The sequence below is a fragment of the Musca autumnalis genome, unplaced genomic scaffold, assembly GCF_047663935.1.
Source record: "Musca autumnalis isolate F117 unplaced genomic scaffold, ASM4766393v1 scaffold_4, whole genome shotgun sequence".
Classification (NCBI taxonomy): domain Eukaryota; kingdom Metazoa; phylum Arthropoda; class Insecta; order Diptera; family Muscidae; genus Musca; species Musca autumnalis.
The window spans coordinates 13,878,977-13,893,979 of NW_027411977.1; the positions used below are offsets into that span (position 1 = coordinate 13,878,977).

The 15,003-nt window shown below is 37.5% G+C and overlaps 1 pseudogene; it reads right to left on the bottom strand.

Moving 5' to 3' along the window:
- Nucleotides 1-6,350: 6,350 nt before the first annotated feature.
- LOC141401837 (bumetanide-sensitive sodium-(potassium)-chloride cotransporter-like) overlaps nt 6,351-15,003 on the bottom strand; it is a 155,515-nt pseudogene continuing 146,862 nt past the window's right edge.

The following is a 15,003-nucleotide window of genomic DNA, read 5'->3' on the forward strand; positions in this document are numbered from 1 at the left end:
CAGAAACCTTGTTGCACAGTGTAATCGGATTGCAATCTTTCGTATGACAAAATTTTCCATTGTCCCTAAAGAAAACTGTCATGCGGTATTTTCCCAAAACTTCTGTAATTATTCACGACAATCACTGCAGCAAAGCTATCTGTTTTCGTCCAATGATTTCTTCATTATTTTTGCCATCGTGTGAAAAAACTTTAAAAATTTATTCAACTCGTGTCAACGGCTGTCCTTGAATAAAAAATTCCGGAAGTCATTTTCCTGGAAATTTGTTAATTAGTTAGATTAATGAGAACTGAAACTGAAATTAGTTGTCACAAAATGTCTTTTTTGTTTTTGCTTTATTAAAAATAATATTCAGCCGAAGGTACCGGCCGACGCATAAAGAATCTGTTTTCTAAGGAAGCAAAGATAAACTTTTGTTGTAGTCGAGAATACAACAATGTCAGCATTTCTGTAGTAGTGTGAAACAATTTTGTTACATTACCAAACTAAGGGTCATAATTCTGTATAAGCCCAACAAAAGTTTTGCTTTTATCTTTTGTGAATATTATTTGTCATTTTGAATTGTTGTTTGACATAGGGGAAGAGTTTACGAGCTACTCATACAAACATGTCCAATGATATCTGCTGTAATTGCGAGAAGTATCTGAATAAAACAGACTATAAATAACAATGTAAACGATTTAAAGATGTTTACAGTGTTTAAAAAAGGAAATACGGGGGTGTGAGCCTATACAGTGGGGCTAATATATAGCCTCTCTTAAAAAGACTGTCAACCATTAGAGGTTCGTGGTATGGTGCATATAGTGTTAAAGGAGAAGGCAATGATGACCAAAGATAGGCTTCACATTGGAAAAATATACCGTAAACAATTTTAGTGTGAAGGAAATAAATATTCCTTAGTCGTACCAAATTTCCTATTTTCAGTATTAAGGCTTCAGTACATTGCAACTGCCTTATTGGTTAAGTCATTTCTTGAAAAAGATTAAAAGGCAAAGGACAACCTAGTTTATATAGGTCTAAGCTGTGGTATAGCCCCAGACTTTTTTTACTTTGAGGTTTTTAGCTAAAATTTTTAACCACCTAGCTTTAATTTGACATTTAACGTTCGTTCGTTCAAACACTTCTTCATCAAAAATTTTCAACATAGGGCTATGTTTTGATATAGGCCCCATATAACGGTACCACCCGATTTTCGGTATTTTAAGGGTTTTAGTTAACATTTTTAACATTACTAGCTGTAATTTGACATTTGAGGTTCTTGTTGGTCACAAAACTTCTCCACCCAAAATCGTCAACAATAGGGCCATGTTTTGATATAGTCCCCATATGACGGTACCTCCCGAATGTCGGTATTTCGAAGATTTTAGCTAAAATGTTTAACCGAACTAGCTGTAATTTAACGTTTGGGTTTATCAGTGGTCAGGAAATTTCTCCACTAAAAATAGTCAACATAATCCCATGGTTTGATATAGTTCCCATATACCTGTACCTCCCAATTTTCGGCATTTCGCGGATTTTATCTAAAGTATTTAAGCGAACTAGGTGTGTTGACGAAATTTCTTCACTAAAAATCGTCAACATAGGTCTACGTTTCGATATAGCTCTCATATAACGGTACCTCCCGATTTTCGGTAATTTTAGGGTCTTAGCTACATTGATTGATGGAACTTCCCGTAATTTGACATTTTGAGGTTGATTTTGGTCGAAGTTAAAATAACATTTGGACAAAATATGTGCAAATTCAAAGTTTGGATCAAATCGGTTGCTCCGTAACGAAAAGTTTGGAACTTCTGTAGGGAAGGTACTCGAAGTAGTGTACCGATATGGCTCATCTTCGAACCTATACTATGGTTGGTTAAAATATTACGAAGGCCAAAGTTTTGGACCGAATTGGCTGATCCGTTCGAGAGGTATGGTGCGCTCCAGTAACTACACATAGTTCATTAGGGGTTTTTACACCTTAAGGGTAATTTTCTCGGAAAGTATGCACTTGCACCTGAAAAAAATTGTACTGTCCTAATAGGGACAACGAATACAAGTGGCTACAATAAAAATTAAAGCGATTTGAGAGCACCTCTTAAACTGCACTTTTCCGAAATATTGTGTGGGAGATACCCGATTGAGTGGACCGATATAGTCCATATTGAAACTATATCTAAGATTCGCACAAATATTACGATAGTATGGACCAACTCAGTTGCTGCCTTCGACAGTTGTTGTGCGCACCATTTTACAATAAGTAAAGTTCAAAACTTTTTGCTAAAATGATGCGCACAACAACTGTCGAAGGCAGCAACAGAGTTGGTCCATATATTAGGTATCGGTCCATTGCACAGTGGTCCCACTTGTATGGGAAGGTGCGACAAAAATATTTATAATAGTCGGATCAATCTGATTTTTTCAGTATATGCTAAAAATAAGTAAAAAAGACTTTAGCCAAAAAATCATCAATATGGGCCCAGTTTTTCCTATAGCCCCCATGTAACGGTACCACCCGATTTCAGGTATTTTGAAGCTTTTATCTACATTTTCGGCTGTACTTCGGTATTTGGGGTTCCCAATGGTCAAAAACCTTATGCGCCAAAAATTGTGGTCTTAGGTCCAGGTTTCGGTATAGCTCTCATATTACGATACCTCCTGATTTCAGGTATTTTGAAGAGTTTATCGAAATTTTCCGCCCGAATTGGTTGTTATTTTCCATTTGGAGTTCTCAATGATCAAAAACCTTCTGCGCCAAAAATTGTGGTCTTAGGTCCAGGTTTCGGTATAGCCCTCATATTACGGTACCTCCCTACATATTTCCGTTATTTTGAAGTTTTTATCTACATTTTCGGTTCGAATTGGTTGTAATTTGCTCTTTGGAGTTCTTAGTGGGCAAAAAACGTCTCCGACTGGTATCGTGGACAGAAAAGGAAACAAATTATTCCATTTGAGATCAGAATATTTCATGGTATGGGATATAATACAGTTCGGTGCGACAGAACTTGTTTTTCATATTATATGTAGCTTCATACATACAGTGTCGGCCAAAACTAAAGCACCCCCTCAGTACATTTTTTTAATGATGATTTTTTTAAGAAAACAAAGTAATAAATTTATTTTTTATTTTTCTTTTTATTATACTCTATACCACAATGTGGAAAAGGGTATTATAAGTTTGTTTTGGTAAAAATTCATGTAACACCGCGAAATATTCGTCGGAGACCCCCAATGTGGTATACCAATCTTCATATCTCGACGAGCGATTTTGAGATGTGCTTCCGTCCGTCCGTCCGTCTGTCCATTATAAATTGTAAACACGCTCCAGGCCGCAATTATGGACCGATCGTCACGATCGATGGAGGTCGGGTTCAGATCAGAATATATTCCTATTCTTATTGGTGATGATCGTTAACTATTTAGCGGGTGAAACGGACCAAAAACATAATATTTATCCAATTTTATAGCGGCTCTGTAGGTCTCAATAATAGTCCGATCAACGCGTAATTTTAAATAAGGTAAGAGTATATCACAAAGGAGAAGCTTGCAATTTCAGATGGCGTTCGGATAACATTCAGAGGGTTAAATGAACCAAAACTTCTGTGTGAAAATTGTGAAAATTTTTAATATACAGCTTATATCTTAATTCCTGGAAGTGACATTCCGGACAAGTGAGATATACTTGAAAGTGGAACGCTTGACCTTTCAATTGATACCAATTATGTTGGTGTACATAATCAGATAACAGAGTTACAGCCTAATATATTCAGTTATTTGTTTGTAGTGTAATAATAAACTCGCTAGAAGTCGCAATTATACATCAATAGTCACGAAATTTTGCACTGGGTAAGAGTATAGGTCGAAAAAGATGCCTACAATTTTGAATGATGATCTGATATTCTTTTGCGGGTGAAATGGACCATTACTTTTGTATGCAAAATACAAAAATTTTATTTTTGGTCGATATTTTAATTCCTTGAGGACATATATATTTCGCAAAGTATCCTACATATGGAAAAAAACTACTGACTTTCCTCTGATGTAAATTGCAATAAAGTGTTTGCTAGATAACGGGCCTACTGCCTAATATATAATAGGTTCTGTGTAGAGAACCACATTTTTATCCCATGCTACATATTGTCTCTCCAAAATTTTATGTAACACAACGAAATATTCGTCCTAGACCCCTTATTTGGTATGCTGAAATTCATATCTCGACGAGATAAAGCGATTTAGCGATGTGTGTCCGTCCATTAAAAATTGTTAACAAGCTTAAGGCCGCAATTATGGACCGATTGTAACGAATTTTTTAAGGAGGTTGGGTTCGGGCCAGAATAGAAATAATTAGTTTTTGGTGATGATCGTGAAATGATCATGGGATGAAATGGACCAAAAACAAAATTTTAATTTTAATTAATTAATTTTGTAGCGGCTCTGTAGGTCAAAATAATAACCCGCAAAATTTTAAACAAAGTTTGAACTAAATTTTCCATTCCTGCTACAAAAATGTCTTTGTCATGCTAAATAACTTTTTGGTTTTGATCACAAATATTATACATTACATCTCGGATATTTGATAATTAAATTTTCACAATCATTGAAAAGAAGTTCCGTGGAGAGCGATTGTCCAGGGATAGTGGTATAGGGTATCCCATGGTCGGCTCCGTCCGACTATAGACTTTTCTTACTAGTTTATTTATATCTTTATTATTGGAAACACACAAAAATAAGGAATTCAGAATTTAATAAACAAAAGTTAAAATTCAAAAAACATTTTAGGTCGCAAATATAAACTAAAGCACCCCCCAATTTGAGGTACAACAAAAACTATTGAAATCAATATCTCGTTGCATATCCTCTATTCTGGTTGACACAATCACATCTTTTAGGCATAGAGGATACTAAATTATTAATTAATTATTAATTAATTGCAGACGAAATAATTGGTTTTCCGAAAATTTAGCTTGAATCCCCAAAATACTGAAAATCGGAAGTTACCGTTATATGGGAGCTATACCTAAACGTGGATCTAAAGTTCAACGCTAGGGATGATATCGGAGACCGTTCAGCCCTCCTTGAAGTTAAACGCACGTGATGATATTGGTGACCGTTCGGCCCACCCTAAGTTTCGACGCGAGCAATAGTATTGGAGACCGTTCGGCCCTCCATGAAGTTGCACACGGGTAATAATGTAGGAGACCGTTCGGCCCTCCCTTGAGTTCGACGCGAGTAGTGATATTGGAGACCGTTCGGCCCTCCATAAAGTTAAACACGAGTAATAATGTAGGAGACCGTTCGGCCCTCCCTGAAGTTTTACACTATTGATTCTATAGGAGACCGTTCGGCCCTCCCTAGAGTTCGACGCGAATAGTGATATTGGAGACTGTTCGGCCCTCCATAAATTTAAACACGAGTAATAATGTAGGAGACCATTCGACCCTCCCTAAAGTTCAATACAGATGATAATCGTGGAGACCGTGCGGCCCTCCATGAAGTTAAACACGAGTAATAATGTAGGAGACCGTTCGGCCCTCCCTAAAGTTTTACACTATTGATTCTATAGGAGACCGTTCGGCCCTCCCTAGAGTTCGAGGCGAGTAGTGATATTGGTTAAAAAAAACAAATCTCAATTGGAAACATACGCCGCAAATCTTCGAACACACGAATCTCCTTGTATGAGTTCTCTGTTCACACTAATTGTGGGGTTACACTTGGGAGGGGTATAGGGAGCACAATATAAAATTATATAATTCTTAGTACTCACGTTTATAATCGCACAGGAACAATCAAAAAATCCACTAGTCCTATTTCTTCTCGGTTACTAAAATTTTCCCGATCCGCACTCGATCAGCACTCGACATAGAGTCTATGTCATAGACTAACTCCTTTCCCGTGCGCAAGTCTTCTTTAAGCCTCTGTTGTCGCGGCGAATTGGCCGCTTCTCTCTGTCGACCACCCTCTCAGCTACTCAATTCGCCGCCGCTGCCACTGCACTGACTCTCTCCGACCAACGGCATCGCCGCAACGGTACCTTGTTTACTTCTGTTTATTCCCTATGAGAGTATTTTGATCCCAACGGTACCCCCGCTATGCAACAAAACCATTACAAGTAATTTCTACATTTATTATTGGGAGCAAAAACACACAATCCTTTGTTCATAGGCAAAACAGACTAACTCAAAATAACAACTTAAACAGCCTTTCTGGCCTTTTGTCATAAATTTCTAGGTTTGTGTGGGGAAAACGAGTTTTACTACTTACCCCCTCACACTGCCCTCCTCTCTCGGGGAATTACAATTGCTTCTCCTCTGCGATTGGCCTAGATTCTGAAGGCTTGCCCATCCGGAAGAAATACCACCGTCTTATATCGGCTAGGTGGACGATGAACCGCTAGAGCCTTCTCCACCAATGGCTTCAACTGGCTGACTGTTGTTGGTGTTATGACTCGGCCCCTTTGGCGCCGTTGAAGAACTCGATTCGGCGGATGGAGATGAGGTATAGATGGATATCGCGGACGTGGAGGATCTTTGTCCCAATCCCAACAATGACCGCTCAAGCTCCGATTCCGTGCTAATTGGCGAGTAGGTGGTGCGTGGTGGCCACTCGTTGTTATGGTACCTTGGTGGGGTAGAGAGCGGTTGGGACCATAACTCCTCCCTTGCGGTTAGAATCGGCGAAGCTGGGGCCGCTGGTGACTTTTTGCGTCCGACTTCCGTCTCTGGTGCGGATAAATTCGGGGATGGCGTGGGAAGGGTTTTGAAGGGAGTTCCTCATCGCTGGAAATTTCTATCACCGAGGAGACCGGCGACGTTATTGGGCAGTAGGGTTCCTTGTGGCTTGTGCTTCCACCCAGATACTCGGTGATCTCAAACTCGGTCAACCGCTGCACAACTACATAGCATGGGGTCAGATTTGCTTCCACTGTGCCGGCCTCCTTGCGTCGTGGTGGGGACGTAATTCGTTGCAACCTCACCCGTAGCCCACTGCTTTCTAACTGACGCCAACGCTCTTTCAGGTGAGCTTTCGTTGGTGGCTTGTTCTTCATCCTCCGGTCTCGTCTCTTCGCCAACCTATAGGTAAAAGAAATTATTATTCATGGGCCTGTATATTTGTGGGGGTGGAAGGATTAGGGTCTTCGGGATTGGGGTTTGAGTTCGCTCAAGTGTACATTTCTTTGGTCGCCAGTTTGTAGACTCTTCGCGCGAACGATAACAGGCGAAGGGAAATCCACGATTACATGCGGTCCTCCATACTTGGGAGCTAACTTTGCGGCAAAGTTGTACATCGCCTTGGACAAGGGGTGTTGCTTGACGAGCACCCTGTCACCAACCCGCGGTTTCCAGGGCCGTCTCCGCAAGTTGTAATATCGGCGCTGGTTTTGTCCGCTTATATTTGCGACCTAAAATGTTTTTGGAATTGTAAATTTTGTTTATTATATTCTGGATTCCTTATTTTTGTGTTTTCCAATAATAAAAATATAAAAAAATAAAAAGAAAAATAAAAAAAAAATTATTACTTTGTTTTCTTAAAAAAATTATCATTTAAAAAATTAACTGAGGGAGTGCTTTAGTTTTGGCCGACACAGTATATCAAAAATATACAAATGTAAAAAATTACACTCATAAGTAGATCCTAAAACAAATAAATCTTTAAAGAAAAAAAAACCAAAACAAACAATTTAAACACAAAACAAAGAAGAAACTGAGAATACAATAATACGGCATATTCACTGAAGCAACCAGAGGCATCGTCAGTATTTTTAATGTCACACATGGAAATGCAAATATATGCAGCTGGTACCAAATTTTTTGTAAATTTGACACTATTTCGAACATTCTTCAAAAAATTTGGATAGTGGCGAAGGATGGCGAAGTTAATAAAACTCAACTTAAATTTTTAGGACTTGAAAAAAAATCTACAAAAAAGTGTTATAAAAAATGTGATTTCCAGCAAATTTTATGCGAATAATGTGTACACATTTTTATGTAAAAGTAATAGAAAACTTTGTAAAAAAACTTCCATTTCGAAAAAAATAATTTTATCCTTTCAATTTTGAGTTACTTGCCTTATAAGAAGTCACAACCTTGTTGATGTTTTTAAAGTTTTTAAGAAATGATACGTAAATGTCAACTTCTTCTGTTTTGTTCTATTAAATACCGTTATAAATTACAAAAACAGTGCTGGAATATAAAATATGATATGTTTAGAGACAATTTGCTGAATTGTCTCAGAGATTTGCTGATATCGATTTTTCGATTTTTGTCGCCGGTTGGGACCAGTGTGCATTGTGCGGGAGGTCTTGGAAGGTGTGCACCGTCATTGCCATATTTAACTAAGTTTGAACAAAGTATTACGAAGGCCAAACTTTGAACAGAATCGGCTGATCCCTTTGAGAGTAATCGTGCACCCCAGCCACTACACATGTTACCAAAGGGGTTGTTTACAGCCTTTGGGATTTTTTCTCAGGAAAAAAATTGTATCGTAGTAATGGAGGCAGCGAATTCAAGTGGCTGCAACAAAAAACAAAGCGATACGAGAGCAGGTCTTGAACTGAATATTTCGGAAATGATTTTGGGGGTACTCGAAGGAGTGGAGCAATATTGGAACCTGGTAGAAATGTCACGATGTGCAGTACCAATTCTGTCACTCCCTTCAAAAGTTAAAGTGTGCACAATTTTTCCGAACATTTTTGAAATTTCGTGGGGGAGGTACCTGAAGTAGTGGACTGATATGGCTCATCTTCTAACTTAAAGTAAGTTTGGGCAAATCGGTCCATCCGTTCGTGAGTTATCGTGCACATGGACATGGCTTAATGGACTCCAAATTTAAAACTGATTTCGTCCAAACAACTTGGGGTTTTAATATCATTATTTCGATGAGTATGAAAGTGTATATACCCTCCTCAGTCAAAAAGCCGAGGGTATAATTAGAAATGTAAAATAACATAAATAACACTATGTGTCATTTTTGAATCATGGTTTATTAACCACATTCTGACACCAAAGCGTGATAGAAGACCAAAAATAAGAAGACACATGTCCCGGCGTTTTTCCCTATCACTTCAACTTTTGCGGTTATGGGCCCCAAAGACCTGAGGCTTTGATGTCAAAAGGGATAATTTTGTCAGGCACATTTTTTCTAAACTGCTTGGAATTTGGTATTACTCGTGGAGACAAGGTTGTAGCTCTCGTCCTAAAGAATAATAATTGTGAACACATAAAATCCATTCAACTTCATCTTCAAGGTCAAAATCGTCATGTTCAAACTTCCATTATATTTATTTCTCAGATTTTAGTCTGCAGATTTAAACCGATCAAAATTAAAATGTTCCTTAGATCTCAAAAAACAACTTTCTAGAACATACGAACTCTGTAGAAACGGTTCTTAATGGCCAAAAAAGCTGAACAAAAGCGTTTTTATCCTCTTTTCTTGGCTTCCGCTACATAGATACTAAACCGTTAAAAGATATCAGCAAACAACTTTCTGGAACATACGAAACGTCTTTGAAGGGTTCTTAATGCAAAAATAGCCAACAACTTTTGAAAATGTTAGATTTATATTCTGGTCCACATATACCGAACCGCCCAAAAATTAAGGATACAGTCAACTACAAAAATGTACCTAAGATTTCAGTAAACAACCTGCCTGACAAAATGATCCCTTTTGACATGAAAGCCTCAGGTCTTCGGGGCGCATAACCGCGAAAGTTAAAGTGATAGGGAAAAACGCCGGGATACGTGTCTTCTTTTTTTTGGTGTTCTATCACGCCGCAGTGTCAAAATATGGTTAATAATTTTCGTGTTTCACAGAGTAATTAAATAAATAAATGTTCATTAGCGGCAGTCATGTCTTTTAATCTTCTCATGCCTGAACGTGGTGGTGAATTTCCCGATCCCACTTCCTCTGTATTGTTACCAGATATATATTTATTTCGAAGCTAACCACTGTATGCATTGGAGGGTTTGCACCATTCGCCACCAGTGTACGTGACCGATAGCACTCCCGTCCTTTCGAATTCTTTAACTCTCCAATTTAAAGTTTATACATTTTATATACTTCGTAATTTTGTATTTTAACACACAGAGCACATACATAATCAGAAAACATAATCGATATTTTGTTTAGCTTTTTTCCTTATTATCATAGGCATTGTGAATATATTTGTTTCATTTTCTATAATTTCTATCACCAAAAAAAGCAATAGAAATTTGAAAAACTCATCACATAAACCCTGTTTCTTTATTATGTACAACTGTTGTTGTTCGTACTGTTGTTACAAATTTACTTCAAACTACGAGTACATCCTTTGAGCAATTATAAATAGTAATCTATTTATAAGAATACACAACTTCTTTTGATGTTCATTTAAAAAACTTTTTGAAAAGTTTGACAATACCAAAAAAAAAAAAAAAAAGATATATATAGAGCACTTCTGGGTTTGCTGCGTAGTCAAGACAATGGAGGAGAACTTTTATTATTATGGCACATGGAAATAATGTTAACGAGCAACCACAACATTCGACTGTAACTGTATTTGTTTTTTTTTTTACTTTGGGGTTCACAATAGAGATGGAGTGCGAGTAAATAAAAAATAAAATTTTGTGTGGAAGGTACCCGTAAGAGTAGACCAATAGAGTCCATATTGGAACCTCATCTATGTCTGGTAAGAATATCACGATGTGCAAAGTATGGACTAAATCGGTTACCCGCTTCAAGAGGTATCGTGCTCACAATTTTCCGATCATTTTTGAACTTTTGTGGGGGAGGTATCTGAAGGAGTGGACCGATATGGCTCATCTTCGAACTAAACTAAGTTTGGATAAAATATTACGAACGCCAAATTTTGGATCAAATCGGTCCATCCGTTCGAGAGTTAAAGTGCGCACCAGCCAGACAGACAGACGGACGGACATGGCTAAATTGACTCCAAATTGTCTGAAACACATTTCGTTCAAACATACTTGGGGTCTTAAACCATTCTTTCGATGAGGCATATATGAGTATGTATATCGTCTGCTCCGTCGGAAAAGGTCGTAAGTTCCTCTCAATAATTTTTTCAGGAGGAAGAAAAAACATTCCAGCGCTTTCTGTATTAAAGATTTTATTATGGTGGTAAAGGCAGAATTCGTCGGTTATTTATTCCGCTTCAATACCTGTACTTTGATAAAATTCTGTCGCGTTTGAGAGATAATTGGATGTCTTTGGACTTACGACCTTTTCCTTGTACAGTTTTGGATTTCTGTAGGGACTTACGACCTTTTCCTACAATTTACGGACGTTTTTAAAATAAAATATTTATACTTTACAAAACAATGTGGAAAGGGTATTATAAGTTTGTTTTGTCCAATATTCGTGTAACATCGCGAAGTATTCGTCGTAGACCCCTTGTCATTTTTCATATCTTGACGAGATAAAGCGATCTAACTATGTGCGTCCGTCCATCCATTAACAATTGTAATAAAACTCCAGGCCTCAATTTTGGACCGATACTCACGAGATTTTGTGGAGAGGTCGGATTCCGACCAAAAGTGACCCCATTAGATGTTGGTTATGATCGAAAGGTGTGAAATGGACCAAATCCACAATTTTTCCCGACTTTGTAGCTGTCCTGTAGATCGCAGTAATATTCCGATCGAAGCGACATTTTAAGAATGATTTGAGTTTAAGACAAAGAATAAGCTTGCAATTCAACATGGTGATGAGATAATTATTAGCGGGTTTAATGGACTAAAACTTTTGGGTGAAATCGTATATATAAAAGACAATGTGTGTATGTTTGTATGTTCCGCATAGACTCAAAAACGACTGAACCTATTTTTTTTTTTTTAAATTTCAGAAAATTTTATTTTTTTGAATTTCGGAGGGGGCGGGGCAGGCCCTATTTTTTAAAAATCGCTTTTTTGCAAAAATTATGAAAGTATCGGTCAGAAAATAATATGCGAGGCAACGGTTGTTGAATCTCCGACCTTAAGTACTTATTCCATGTAATTTTCAGATTATGCACAGGGATGTCCCTTGGTGGAAGTAGGCTATATATTTTGATGAATTTCGGAGGAGCGGGTGACACCTGTGCCCTATTTATACCCTACACCACTGTGTGGAAAGGGTATTATAAGTTTGTTTTGGTAAAAATTTATGTATCGCCGCGAAATATTCGTCGGAGACCCCCAATATACCAATCTTCATATCTCGGCGAGATAAAGCGATTTTGAGATGTGTGTCCGTCCGTGTGTCCGCCTGTCCATTATAAATTGTAATCAAACTCCAGGCCGCAATTATGGACCGATCGTCACGAAATTTGGTATGGAGGTCGGTTTCACATCAGAATAGATCGGTATTTTAATTGGTGGTGATCGTGAAATATTTAGCGGGTTAAATGGACCAAAAACATAGTTTTTATCCGATTTTGTAGATGCTCTGTAGGTCGCAATAATAGACAAATCGCCTCGAAATTTTAAATAAGGTATGAGTATATGTCAAAGAAGAAGCTTGCAATTTGAGACTTAGATCAGAAAATATTAAGAGGGTTAAATGGACCAAAACTTTTGTGTGAAAATTGTGGAAAAATTTAATTTAATATCTTTATCCCTGGAAGAGATATTCCGTGCAAGTAACCTGTACTTGGAAGAGGAACGCTTGACCTTTCTATTGATGTCAATTGTGTTGGTGTACATGATAAGATCACAGAGTTACAGCATAATATACCCTGTTATTTGTTTGTAGTGTAATCATAAACACGCTAGAGGTCGCAACTATAGCTCAATAATCACGAAATTTGCACGAGGTAAGAGTTTAGGTAGAGCAGCGACGACCACAGAAATACAACCAAAGCGAAGACATGTATGAACGTATGAGTGAAAAAAGCAACAACCACATTATGTTTTTGTTTGTTTTCATTCATTTACACTGTACGTGAGAGAGAGAAGCAAATACAAAAACAACTCAGTGGGCGCCCTCACTATACGATCTAAGCAAAGAAGCTCGTCCCTGAGGTAGAGGAAGATACTTACAATTTTGGATAATGATCTAATATTACTTAGCGGGTGAAATTGACCTTTATTTCTGTATGAAAAATACGAAATATTTTTGGTCTATATTTAATTTCCTGGAGGGCATATAGCGGCAAAGTAGACTACATATGAAAATAGAACTACTGATCTTCCCCCAGATGAAAATTTCAAGAAAGTAACGGGCCTACTGCTAAATATATAATGGGTTTTGTGTAGAGAACCACATTTTCCTATTCCTTGTTGTTGCATTATTGCAAATTACATGGTGCCCTAACGTTTTAATCGTCCAATTGGATTTTTATACATACATTGCAGCATGGGTCGCTTTGCCACCATTTTTCAAAAAGATTCCCCAGCCAGGCAAAATAAAATTTTCAACGGTTGCAAAATATCCTTCAGTCAGGTTTGCGACATTTTTTGAGTATTTCAGTATGTAAAACTACTCTACAAGTGGTGTCTTAGGACACGCCGTTTGGACTCGGAGATAAGCTGTGGTTTCCATATAATTGAGCGTTGTCCCTTTTGGGATGTTTCTGAAACAATTATTATGTTATTATTTAAGCTTGGTGTGATACGGTACCAGAATCCACAAATTTACTTCATATATTAAGTTTATTTGTTCCATAAAGAAATTTTGATATGTGGAAAGCTAATTCCCAGGGGCAAAGGTGTAGGGTATTACAAGGTCGGCCCCGTGTGACTGTAGGCTTGGCCTACTTGTTTTTAAATGCGCTATATATATAAAACTTACGTACGATTCCGTTTTCCCAATCCTGGGTACATATTTTAGCAATAAGACCCGACCACTCCCACTTTCTTAAATATGCTACAAATCAATGGAAATACCAGATGTTATGCATAACGATGCTTTGGTCTTAGAAAGCAAGTGTTTAGATTAGAAGGCAACATATCATCGATAGCTATAGTTTCATCAGGTATATAAGATACATTATAAGAAGGTGGACACAGTCGGCATGTCTCAAGTCATCAGTTATTTGACGGTATGTTAAAATTGCATATCGCAATTTTTAAGATAGATCTTCGTGATTTGGTATAGAAGTTTCTATTACTTCTAGGATGTTTGGTATTGACGCCTTCATATAGCCCCCATAGAACGGTACCCCCCGATTTCCGGTATTTTGAAGGCGTGACCTCAATATTCCTCCGAAATGGCTGAAATTTGGTACTTATTCTTCGTTTGGGGTATAAACCTTTCTCCCATAAATTTGTCTTTATAGGTCCACGCCTTCGTATAGCCCCATAGAACGGTGCCTCCCGAATTTCGGTATTTTGAAGGTTAACCACATTGTTTTACCGAAATTGCTGAAATTTGGTATTTAGTCTACTTCATAAACGAAAGGAAAATAATTGAATTAAAATTTTATATAACTCATGGAGGAGGGTATAACAAGTTCGGCATGACCGAATTTAACGACGTTCTTCTTGTTATTGATAGTCACTTGCATATCCCAACTAATTTCCGATGCAAAAAATATAATTGACATAGGAAAGGTAATATAAACTGTTTCAAGGGCCAGCAACGTGGACCGGTTCGGCTGATATTTAATATAAAACATGACACGTTGTACTTACGACCTTGTATTTTTGCCTTACGACCTTTTCCTTCAATTAAATTTCATCATTAATTCCGTTAATGTACGTGGTTTCTTAGCTACATTGTAATCACAAATAGTGTTATTTTTTGTCTTTCCAAGTATTTCTGCCACAACTCCCTGCATCTTTTGTTTTTGTCTGCAAACCATGTAGAATCTTCAGCATGTAATGTCTTCCTGCGTTTAGGAAGTTTATAATCAGAGCTTTCAGAATCACCGTGAAAACCATAGGGAACTAGACCCATGACACCATCTTCTAATTCCATTCCAAATTCATAGTGCTCTTTGTTAGCAAAAATCATGATGTCTTCTTAGTTTAATAACATTTTAATCAATTATTATTTTAGAATCATTTAATAATATAAACATTACACTTACCCTTCCGTTAGAAGGTATTACTT